Here is a 12,597-nt window from a genome sequence, read left to right as displayed (position 1 = left end):
CGGAGGGGCGCACCCTCTCCCCTCTAAAATCTTGAAATAAAGAAAACCCGTATTTTCTCCACCAAAGGTTGTGAACCCCTGTTGTAACCGCCGTCGTTTGTCTCATATCGTAGGTCCTCCGCTGTAACACCTTTTATTCATAAATACCTGTCTAAGGGCATAAATAGATGACATCATATCAGAGTAGCCAATGGGAAAAAATGTTCCAGGAAACGGACGTATTTCTATGAACATTGTAAAAATTAACAATTTGGGTACCTATAGGTGTATATTTTTTTTTTATTAATTTTGAAGTTGTTGTGGAAACTTTTCTGTAGCATTATGTATGACGTTTATGCCCAAATTCATAAAAACCGATATGCTTTTACACATGTAAAAGAGATGTTTGTTTTAATGTAATAGCACATGTGTGCTAGTGATTTTTTTTATACTACGTCGGTGGCAAAAAAGCATACTGTTCGCTTGGTGGTAAGCAGTCTCCGTAGCCTAAGACGCCTGCAATTCCAAAGGTGTTGGATAAGATAAGGTAAGATAAGATAATGATTTCTCTGGTAACCTTACTCACCGGCAGGAAAAAAACACTATGCTATGACGAGTAGGGTCTAGTGTTATTTGGGTGCGATTTTCTGTAAGGTGGAGGTAACTTCCTCAGTTGGGCTCTGCTCTAGATCTGGAACAACCATACAAAGCGTCATGACATTCACAGTGCTCTCTTTTGGCCGCAGTTAAAGGACATACTCGGGTCAATCATTTCATCATTCCTGATTCTTTTTCGGGTCATTCATTTGGTTAGATTTTATGGTTAATTTGAAAAATGCATCCGTATTTGGTGCTATAAAATTTTAAAAGGGTGCAATTTAAAAATGGTTGATAAAACACAAAGGTGTAGGGAGTATTTTATCACTTAATTTCATCGTACTTTACATGATTGACATAACTGCTCCAGCAAAGCTGTAAATTCTCTGTATAAACTATCGAAAAACATGAAACACATTTTACGTTTAACTCATAATTAGGGTCCGTCTGTTAAAATATTGAGTAAACCAAATTTAATATTCACGTCAGCCGCAATTACTTTCTTAAATACGTAATTTATGGTTATTATTTCTACTGGTTAAATATCACTTTCAACGTGCTTTCAGTCAATAAATGGGAAATATTTCGAAAATAATTCAGGACGGTCTAATTACGATTTATGTAGAAACACGATGGCTCATCATTTTCTCGATAGATTATTGCTTTGAAAATATGCTTAAAATTGTGTTTCTTTTGATATTTTAGAAGTACTATGACGAATATCAATATGAAATTTACTTCAGTCGATAGCTTTTAAGTAACTTTAAGAATTTGCTTGTCATTTTATCGATGCGTTAAATTTTTCATTCATAATTATGAATTCATCATTTTGTCTACTACACGTTACCCTGCGCGGCAATACCGTCAGTACGCCAGTACGCCCGTGACCACTGTCAGCGTCGGATCTGTGCTAGTTTAGCGGACGTTACATAAAATGGTTAATCACACTATAAATACACAAATATGTTATACACACAATGTTTCCATCACACTTACGAAGAAAAAACTAAATTTTGAGTTGCTTGGTTCTTAAATACGGTGACATTTCAGACATCCGTCCGTCATATTATCTTTTTTGACAAGTTTTACACACGCACCCGCCCGGCATTCAGCCACGATTAACCAAAGTAAGGAGTAATTTTTGGGATAAAAACTATCCTATCTTCTTTCCTTAAAAACTATCCTATTTTAACCAAATTGGTTCAGTGGTTGTGTTGATGAGGATTATTTTTCCATAGGTACTTATTATAAGGTTTTTTGCTTAAGAAATCTTGTCGGTGTGATACCATAAATTAATTCGGCATCCCTGATGAATACGGAAACGATTCCAAATTGCCTAGTAGCTTAAATAATAGACTTCCCCACCTAAAAATGTACATCTAAAATCTTGGTGGCTCTCCACTTCTTAAATCCATGAATTCTAAGGACCAATCTTGTCAAAGCAAATCTTTTTGGCTTGACGGTGCACAACCAGCATCAAAAGTAGCTGATCTAACAACGCTTCAAAAGTATCTACCATTCTGTAACAACTAACGTGGATTTTAGAGATTAATCTATATTTGAAAAAGTTATCCGGAATATCAGGTACCTACTTTTGGCGCGTTATTTCATCCGCTACTATTGATGCTGACTGTACTTTCAAGGCACGTATAGAGTCACAAAAAAATCAGCTAACATAAGTAAGATTTTATTTGTTAGGTGCTATGGACATCAGACATATCTGATACAAATACATTGAATTGAATCAAGCTAAAAAAACATACATCTTTAACGTGAACCACAATCTTTTTCAACAAAAATAAAGTCCGTTTATTTTGTCACATTTAGCTGCATTTTATCACCGAATTCATAAATCCAGTTTCGTAATGAAAACCATTTCCAATAGTCGGGCTTAATCGAGGCGGACTTTTGTACGCCGCAGCGGACTGCACGAATATAAAGTGACATTACAGTATTATGTTAGAATATTCATGGCGGTAAAAAGAGGAAACCATTTCCTGGCCTTTTTTTGTGTTGAAATGCTTTTTTATTACATATGGTGCTACTTTATTGCACTAGAGCGATAATTAGCTCATTACGTAACTATGTCGAAAATTTAAAGGACATATATACTGTAAAATGTTGTACGATACATGTGCGAATAGGTAATTCGCAACTCGTGTCCATTTAAAACACTCCTTTCGATCGTGTTTTAATTTATTGCCCCTCTTTTGTTAATATCCCACTTGTATTGTAATGTACTTTTACAGTACATATGGTGCTACTTTACCGCACTAGTGCGAAAATTAGCATATTACGTTACTGTGTCGCGTTGTACGATACATGTGCGAATAGGTAATTCGCAACTCGTGTCGATTTAAAACACTCCTTTCGGTCGTGTTTTAATTTATAGCCCCTCGTTTGTAATATCCTATTTTTCGCACTTGTATTGTAATGTACTTTTACAGCTACCATAAAAATTGATCATATTGCATATACTTACTAGGTAGGGACTCTAAAACGAGCAAATAATTAAAACAAAGATTGTACTCCTCAAACGACGATACCCTTATGTTCAACAACTTTCAAAAATTATGAAGTTTTTTAGACTTCCTACTGTTATACAAATTAATACAATGTAATTGACGTTGCTTGTAGGTAAGCCTACTTTACCTAAAGTGTACTAAAAATCAAAACTCAAGTTATTTTTAAAAGTCGCTGAACAAATGTCGGTTAGTTTGAAGTTGAATTTTTTGTTTCTATTACAGGCCCCAACCGGTATAACTTCTTATAAAGTTATCGGATGTTAATGTCCGTGAGTGTATTATGGGTTTTACGAGATCTGTGTGGCTACCACCAGTTCGGCACTGACATAAACGCTATCGAGAACGTAACTTACTTTCTATGCATCTCGCTCGTACTCGCATATAAGTGCGAGCGAGATGTATAGAAAGTAAATTACGTTCTCGGTAGCGTATATGTCAGTTTTGATAATGTCAGTGACTCATGGTACGGGTACTTAAGTGTTGCAAATAAGCAACACCTGTAAGTATTTCGTCTAAACCGGAAGAAGTTCTATTATTGTTCATGAGTAGGAGCAAGTATTCCAGTGGGTTTAAAACGACCCAATGAGCCTATGGGTTAAGGAGCTCCCTAGCGCCAATGACCTTCGATCTGAATCCCTCAGTTTTCCAATGTTTTTGTAGCTTATCATATTAACAGCAACGGCTTTAAGCAATATAGTATTCCATATTTACTTCAAAGTCAGATTTTTAAAGGGTCGGCAACGCGCATGTAACACCTCTGGAGTTGCAGGCGTCCATAGGCTACGGTGACTGCTTACCAAAGACAAATGTCTTCGAGATATTTGGCATTGAAGTCAAAAAAATGTAGGCCAAAAAACTGGTTTATAATAATTTTTATATTAATTAGTTTAAAATTAAAATCTCTGACCAGCCTTTAGAGAAGTCAAAGACGATCCCAAATGTGTAGATTTTATTTTTATACCACGACGGTGGCAAGCAAGCATACGGCCCGCCTGATGGTAAGCAGTCACCGTAGCGTATGGACGCCTGCAACTCCAGAGGTGTTACATGCGCGTTGCCGACCCTTTAAAAATCTGTACACTCGTACAGATTTCGTACATGTAAAATCCTTCACAACAATCGAGTTACAAAAAGTGTTTTTTAGACAATTTAAAAAAATATATAAGTGTTCATTATATTCGAAATCCGGAAAACCAGAATAAAGATAAAACATTGAAGCACTGATAGCCGTTTGTCTTATAATTCTGTCTATAGTGCAAATATAAGGGTAACGACTCAAACCTTGTCAAAAATCAATGTAAACCGCGGGGAGCCCCTTAATAAAAAATAATTAACTTTGTTCCTAAGTTGCAATTAATAATATGAATTCCCGGGTCGTCAACCAACTGGATAATGTATACCCAATATTGGTCAACTAGTCTGGTTGGCCAAGGGAGCAGTTACCGTTAACCAATGTTTGACCACGCGTCCCCTGGGTCACAATTATAGCTGGAATCACAGTATAATCGATTGTTAATCGGTACAGAGATATATTGCACCTAATTGGCATTAAATTATTAGTTTCGCACGTGTGCCACATCTGGGTATTATTAATGCTGTGTTATTGTTTAAGGCGAGGTTTTCCCGGGACGATTTATGTTTTTTTAAACGCTTTTATTAGGTTGATCTGTATGTAACTATGTAATGGAATCTAAGGTAACTAATTTAACCATCTTCCAAGGATCGTAGCGTCATGAAAATAGGCAGCTATATGTAGTTCTGATGACAATACAATAATATGGTACTGCCTAACTGATCTGATGATGGAGCTGGAAGATATGAACTGGAACTTCATGATGGAACATCGTATCATAGCTGTGAATGGATTTGTTAGAATAGTCTTGTAATGAACTTTGACCACGATTAGGTTTCAAGGCCTGATGATGAAGCCGGAAGATAGGCACTGGCATTCCATGATGGAATATCATATAATCGTGTTTGCACTTGTGAGAAAGGTCACGTAATGGATTTTGAACACGATCGAGTTTCAAGGTCAAAAAGCGTGTTTTTTAGTGTTTTTTAAACTATTCATTTATTTTATCAAAAGCTATTTATACAAGTGTCTAAATATTTGTGTGTTAACGATGCTAATTGAAGTCTTGAACTCTATTAAAGCGGCATAACTACATATATTATAAATTATTACACTTTTATATTATTATAACATATATCGCAAAAATGTTCGGTGGTGTTGATTTTGTGTTTGATCAAGTCTTAAACTAATTTAACTGTCTTCATTACATTAGATGCCTATAACCAGAGCTCCGAGGTGGAAGGCGTGCAAAGCTCTACTATTAAATATACAACGAAAACGTTGGCATTCACTGCCAACGTTTTCGTAGCACTACGCTCGTAGCCGAACACAGCGTTTTCCCGCTTTGTAGAGGAACGCGATTACGAACCCGAGCGGGTTCCCGGCACTCAATATGTTAAAGTTGTAAGGTTTTCAGTTTTATATCACCCCAAAATTTTATAGTAAGCGATACTATCGACAACTTTTTGATGAATCTTGATACAAAAAAAGCTGGGAAAAGCTCTGAATAATGTGGCGACTTTTAGAATTTCGACTGAGTGATTATAAGAACTTCATTTTTTTAAGTATTTTTTTTACGCAAAACGTTTAACATACAATAGGAATAGGAACACACTGTATATTTTTTTTTACTGTTACATATTTATTTTGTTACTGTTACATATTTATTTTGTTATATTTGAACAAAGTGATGCAATGTTTGCTGCTGAAAACGTCGCAAATAATATTCAAATTCACCCTATTACATAAACTGTCGTCCACACCGTTCTCAACGATTTATTTCTGGTACTTATTCGTCATGATAAATTCATCCGCACAGACAAAACCGTCTTCACCAAAGAGGTCGCCGAAGCGTGACCAGTTCAGCGACGCGAGCCGGACGGTAAAGCCCATCTTACTAGTATGACTGACTTTTAGTAGACCTTAACTAGTTGTAATAAGGTTTAGGATGGTGAGACGACTTTGACGATTATGGAAGCAGACGTCAAAGATATGTTAACAGCTCCGGACCTTATATAATTGGAATAAGGGCGAGAAATGTATCTTTGCTACATCGATCCTTATAACAAATTCATCTTCACGGTTCGAAGCATTGTGACGCGGGATTTTAAACCACAAACGGCAATATTAGCCTCTGCCCACGGCTCCGTCCGGCAAAGTATGAATTAGATGAGTCGATGAGTATTATAATTGTAGCTCCAGTTTAAATGCTGTAATATTAGACCATTGTATGTAACATGTATTCTATGTAAATCTTGGACCCGGAGTCGCCTTTAAGAGCTTATCCCTCTGTCAAAAAATTCGCCCAATGGTCATATTTATTGTATAGACTGGTATTTATCTGACATGGCTATTTAACGTGCCCCGCCCCCGCAACAATCAACAGACTGTTTTATGCAGAATATTACAGACAAGACGTCTCCAGTTCTTAAATCCACCAAGATGTAAATGGTCAAGTCCGGCTAACTCCTCCTGGTGTCTCCACAGGCATCCCGAAGTAACCTAAATTCGTCGAGGATTTGAGTTTGTCCTGTCCTCCATTTTATTTCAGTTTGACGTGGGGAGTTGTTTCATCGGCTGATAGATAGTTTAATTGCGAATAATATAGTCATACCTGCCTACCTATATTGTTCGCAATCAAACCAAGCTGACGATCATCAGTAAAATCTAGCCAAAAATACCCACACGCCAAAGTTATTACTACAAGATAACAAACGTATGTACCGTACGTTACGCCATAACAAATATTTATAATCGTTCTTAAGTGCTTTGGGTATAGTCAGCATCAATACTAGCAACTGAAACAACTCACCAAATACTTTTCCAATTAGAAATAAGTTTACATTCAAAAGAATTCGCTACCGTCTAATAAATAAAGAGACATGTCACTTTTTGTTCAGTTATTAGATAATGGATTATTGCAAGAATGGAAAATAGTCGCTGGACAAGACGAGTCTTTGAATGGAGGCCCAGAGCGGACACCAAAGGGAGCAGTAGACCACCGCAGCGCTGGGTGGACGACATCCGGCGTCACGGAAGTCAGGACTGTATGAATCGGGCACAAGTTCGACAGAAGAGGCTTACATCCAAAATTGGATCACCAAAAGGCCACCATAATCATGATTATGATTAGATAATGGTAAACACTTTTGACGCGTCTGATCCCCTACTTTTGATGCTGTATGTACGAGAACTCACGACATTTTTAAGGCTTGGAAACGATCAAAAAGGTTACTTGCCGTTGAACTCCTATCTCCGGTCTCCGGGCATCCCGAAGTAACCTAAATTCGTCGAGGATTTGAGTTTGTCCTGTCCTCCATTTTATTTCTGTTTGACGTGGGGAGTTATTTCATCGGCTGATAGATAGTTTAATTGCGAATAATATAGTCATACCTGCCTACCTATATTGTTCGCAATCAAACCAAGCTGACGATCATCAGTAAAATCTAGCCAAAAATACCCACACGCCAAAGTTATTACTACAAGATAACAAACGTATGTACCGTACGTTACGCCATAACAAATATTTATAATCGTTCTTAAGTGCTTTGGGTATAGTCAGCATCAATACTAGCAACTGAAACAACTCACCAAATACTTTTCCAATTAGAAATAAGTCTACATTCAAAAGAATTCGCTACCGTCTAATAAATAAAGAGACATGTCACTTTTTGTTCAGTTATTAGATAATAGATTATTGCAAGAATGGAAAATAGTCGCTGGACAAGACGAGTCTTTGAATGGAGGCCCAGAGCGGACACCCCAGGGAGCAGTAGACCACCGCAGCGCTGGGTGGACGACATCCGACGTCACGGAGGCCAGGACTGTATGAATCGGGCACAAGATCGACAGAAGAGGCTTACATCCAAAATTGGATCACCAAAAGGCCACCATAATCATGATGATGATTAGATAATGGTAAACTACTTTTGATGCTGTCTGTACGAGAACTCACGACATTTTTAAGGCTTGGAAACGATCAAAAAGGTTACTTGCCGTTGAACTCCTATCTCCGGTCTCCGGGCCTTACTAAACTAAGTTCGGACACGGAAGATTTTCCACTTGAATTCTGTCCGTTCAAGAGTAATAAAGGGTTCGAAAAACATAGTTGTTTTGTTGAACCATAAATTAAAGTATTCGCTTATCCAGCGGGCTTCCAGAATGGTTTATATTTTATCAAATTATCAAAACAAAAAACAACCAGCAGCGGTTAAATTACGATGGAGAGAGCCTTATACGCAGATATCTCTACGGCTATTAATTCCATGGCGTCTAGCGTAAGCGAAAGTTTGTCTCAAACAAAGCAAAAGTTAGATCTCCAATTACGCATATTTGCGATGAATCTAGGGATGAAGTAAGTTGGTTTACCTAAGAAACCTCGGTTAGTAATAGGAATACAGAGCTTATTGACTACCCACCACAAACTCCGCATAACGCGCGTTAAACGAAATTAACCAAATTGTAGGTTCTCTTTTACATGAAAATCTAGTAAACATCACATTTCATTACCCCTAAAATTCAATTTATGCTAATTATTTTTCGATTAGTTTACGTCTGTACGAGTGTTAATGTGAAGGCAACTGAGTTGGACAGACGCGCGGAATTGAAATAATTTGTTTTCAGACAGCTGTTTGCTAAGACTCACAGACAATACTACCGTACAATAACAATTAACACGCATACTAAACTACATATTCTTAGATATGTACTTATTGCTTTCCGAGGCGTAGTTTAATCAAGCGAAGGGGTCAGCAGGATGTCCCGGAACCGTCGAAACTGGATAGGTACCTTTCAGCCCGAAATCTTACAGGCATTTTGCTCTTACATGTATTGGCGGGAGCGAGACGCAGGATAACTAAATGACATAATTAAAATATCATTCTGACGTCGGTGTACGTTAGAATTAGCCTGTTTTTGTACTATTCGAATGGGTAAGTGGTCTGTAACAAAGCCAGAATGGCTTTACGCTTTCTTGTCGTAACGTTCGCTCTGTAACGGACTTTCGCTGACGAAGTAATGTTTCCCCTAACAATGGGCCCTCGAGTAGCGATCTTGATAGTTAAAATAAATATTTGAATTGTATTTAGCTCTTCCATAAGCTCGCGATAAGTTTGTTCTGAAGAGCATCTTTATCTTCGCTGGCATTTATTCAATGGCTTCAGTAAGAGCCTCACACAATCTTCAAGAGTTTTCTTGCTTATTGGAAAGATGTCGCTTATATTGACTGTAATTTTAATTCAATGCGATATCTAGAACAATTTCAAACATAGTAGGCGCTCGGTAATCCGGCACATGATTTTTTCCCTCTATGCCGGATTGTTGGAGCTTCCGGATGGTTTTATATGGAAAATAAAAGCTTTGTATAGAAAATATTCTACATATCAAATGCAACCGCTCTGTAATCCGGCATTCGGCTGTAAACTTCCGGATTACAGAAAGGGTCATCTCAGTTGCCAATTGCCGGATTACCGGGCGTACCGGATTGGCGAGCGTTGAAATACCGAACGCCTACTGTACAAATTGTTACTGTTAAAAAATACTCAGGAAAATAATTGTATCGCCCACAAAACGAAATGTTAATATTATAAATTAGTTCTGTGAGGCACAAAAGTAGTTGGTAAGTAAGTTAGAGTATACAGTACCTCTATTGTAAATTTATTCGATAGCGAAACGTGACGTTCGCGTTAAGTCTCATTTCATTTTTCAGCACGCCAAGCGGGACGTTTTGGAAACTCAAAATCCCATACAAAATGATAGTTAACGCAAACGCGTACGTCAAGTTTCTCTGTCGAATAAATTTACACTAGGGGTACTGTTAGCCAAACCAGTTTGAAGTTAAAGTTAATGAAAAGTGCCCAGTTTTGAATATTTCGCGTTTAGTTAACTAGCGACGAAACTTGCAGATATTGTAAGATCTGAGACTTTGTTTGTTCTTTCTGTGCTCAGTTCACTACGAGTAATTTAATAGTGTATTCCCATTTTTCCCCCGCCGGGCACAGATGGGAGTAGGTGTTTTCATTGATATAAATACATATCATTCATTACCATTTGTCCCTGCCTCATGGTAGTCATGAATGGCGCGGTCAGGTGGGAATACAACAAATAGATGGCCACAGATTCAGGGTAGCTACAGTAGGCGCTCGGTAACCCGGCACATAAAAATTTTCCCCCTATGCCGGATTCTTGAGACTGACGGATTGTGGAATTTGTACGAGTATTGTAATGGTGACGGTAGCGCTGAGCGAGAGCGAAATTACACAAACAATTCCTACCGCTCTTTAATCCGGCGTTCGGTTGTGCAAACTGCCGGAAGATAGAGAGGATCACTTGAGCCGCTAATTCTCCTAGCTAACTTCTACTACAGACAGCGTAGCACCTTTGTACAAACTCATTGAATTAAAGTGTAATCTCGATAAACCGGTAATTCGACACTAAAATAGAGGTACAAGTGATCATTGTATGTCCAAGTTTACTAACTTTTTAATTTAAGATTAGTAGTTAAACTTGTAGAAATTCAAGTTTTTTTTTTAACATTAAATATTGTTTTTACTATCTACCCTTACAATATCACACTGCCTTCTTTTTAAAAGTGGCTTAACACCGGATAACGGTCAAATTTTCTTTTAACTTATTATTTTAGTATGGCTTATTATTTATACGACAGTATCTACTACTTAAAAACATGAAAATATCTGCAGATTTGCTCTAATTTCCAGTAATCCGAATTTTTCACTAAAACGGCTTTCTTGGGTTAGCGTACATCGTTGATTGTACTGTATTAGAAGTGCCAAACTAGCTCCTGCTTGCCTAATCTAATAGCACTGTAGAAGATTAAATTCATCGTGATTGAAAAAAAAAAACAGATTCATCGAGTGTCGTTTTACATAATGGGCTTTAATTGTTACTTTTTTACGGTCAGTTAGTACTCTTTTAGTCGAAAATATAATTACGCCAAGATTAAGGAGCCATAAAAAGTACACAGGCTTAAACTATGGTTAGAGAGAATACTTAAAAACTATTTAAAAAAAAAACATTAGTTTTCATTAAATTCTAAACTGAAATCCGACCTTCCGACTCGAATGAATCCGGCCTTCACCACTGGAGGGCTTTGTCGCTTTTTGTGTAAAATATGACATCTATTTCAGTTAGTATAATTTATATATATGTCTCATCGGAAGATCAGCGCTGGAAGCCACCAGCAACATGCTGAGAAGAGGCCACTTCGTGGCACTTTATACTTTCTATGTTTTTGTTATATTATGTAATTTGTCTTAGTTGTGTTTACGAATAAAATAATTATATTCTATTCTATATAGTAGTGTGACCACTTATCAATTATCATAAAAAAAAAAAAAAACAAAATTCAAAATATTTGTTAAAAATAATTTTGATTTGTTCCAAAGTTGCGTTAATAAATTCTATTAATTTAAAGCGTTAAGTAATAAAGATTTAAGTGGGCTACAATTGTTTTTTCCTACTCCTCTACTGTTATCTGTCATTTATGCATTCATTAACACGAATATAAGAACATACATAAAAGGTTTCAAGAAAAGTCTATATTGTCTATTCCTCATAAAAGCTCTTGTGCTTTTAATCGCTATAACGTTACTGCGATTAATGGCTACCAACCTAACAAAACCAAAACGAATAGTTTTAAACTAAGTGCATTGCTGCCAACTTACAAAATATTCATTTGGTTGCATAGTAAAAATAATTACTTCATAAGTCAGAAACACGCATGTGACACCCGTAATATAGCAACACCCATAGACTACGAAGACCGCTTAGCGTTGCTTGTTAGTCTCCGTAGGCTACGGTGGCCAAAATTGAGAACTGTCCAAAAATTCAATTTAGCAAGTAGCAAGTACCAGGGCCTCATTAGTTACGAGGTGTCGCTGACCGGCCGGCCGCGGCCCGGGGCGGGCTGGGCGCGTAACAAGGTATGCTCGCACGTCTTGGCTATATACTTTTGCTTTGTTTACCTAAATTAAGATGTATTTTTGTTGACTCGTAGGAAAAATATTGTATGCAACGTTGTATAAGTAGGTCAAAAAATGCTCGTGGCGTATTCCTTTTATACAACTGTTGCATAAAATACTATAATCGCTAAGCGATTGTAGGAATTGATTGGTTTCTCATGTTTCTGTTTTTATGTACAATAAACCATATCCATAAATAGATACATAAAATCCGTTCGAATAACTAGTTCATAAATAATTGATCAATCGCATCAAACAACATTCTCCCACGATTATTATCGCAGCGGAAGGAAAAGTTGCTATCAACTTTTTATCAAATAAGACTGTCTGTCGATATAAAGTTAAGGAGTAAACCGAGGACGATACGTCATGAGTACTATTAGATTTTCTCACTAGTTTTATATACGAATAGGTTATTCGTGTAACAGAACTATGTCATCAGATT

General features: G+C 37.1%; 1 long non-coding RNA gene across 1 annotated transcript; it reads right to left on the bottom strand.

Annotated features, from left to right (window-relative positions):
* Positions 1-496: 496 nt before the first annotated feature.
* On the bottom strand, positions 497-1,583 carry LOC133515399 (uncharacterized). The gene is made up of 3 exons (XR_009799018.1): positions 1,573-1,583; positions 1,424-1,481; positions 497-670 (listed from the first exon to the last, which is right to left on the bottom strand). It is a non-coding gene; the product is annotated as an uncharacterized LOC133515399 (long non-coding RNA).
* Positions 1,584-12,597: the final 11,014 nt, after the last annotated feature.

This window comes from Cydia pomonella, chromosome 2 (assembly GCF_033807575.1).
Source record: "Cydia pomonella isolate Wapato2018A chromosome 2, ilCydPomo1, whole genome shotgun sequence".
Taxonomy (NCBI): domain Eukaryota; kingdom Metazoa; phylum Arthropoda; class Insecta; order Lepidoptera; family Tortricidae; genus Cydia; species Cydia pomonella.
This window is presented reverse-complemented; position numbering and strand designations above follow the sequence as displayed.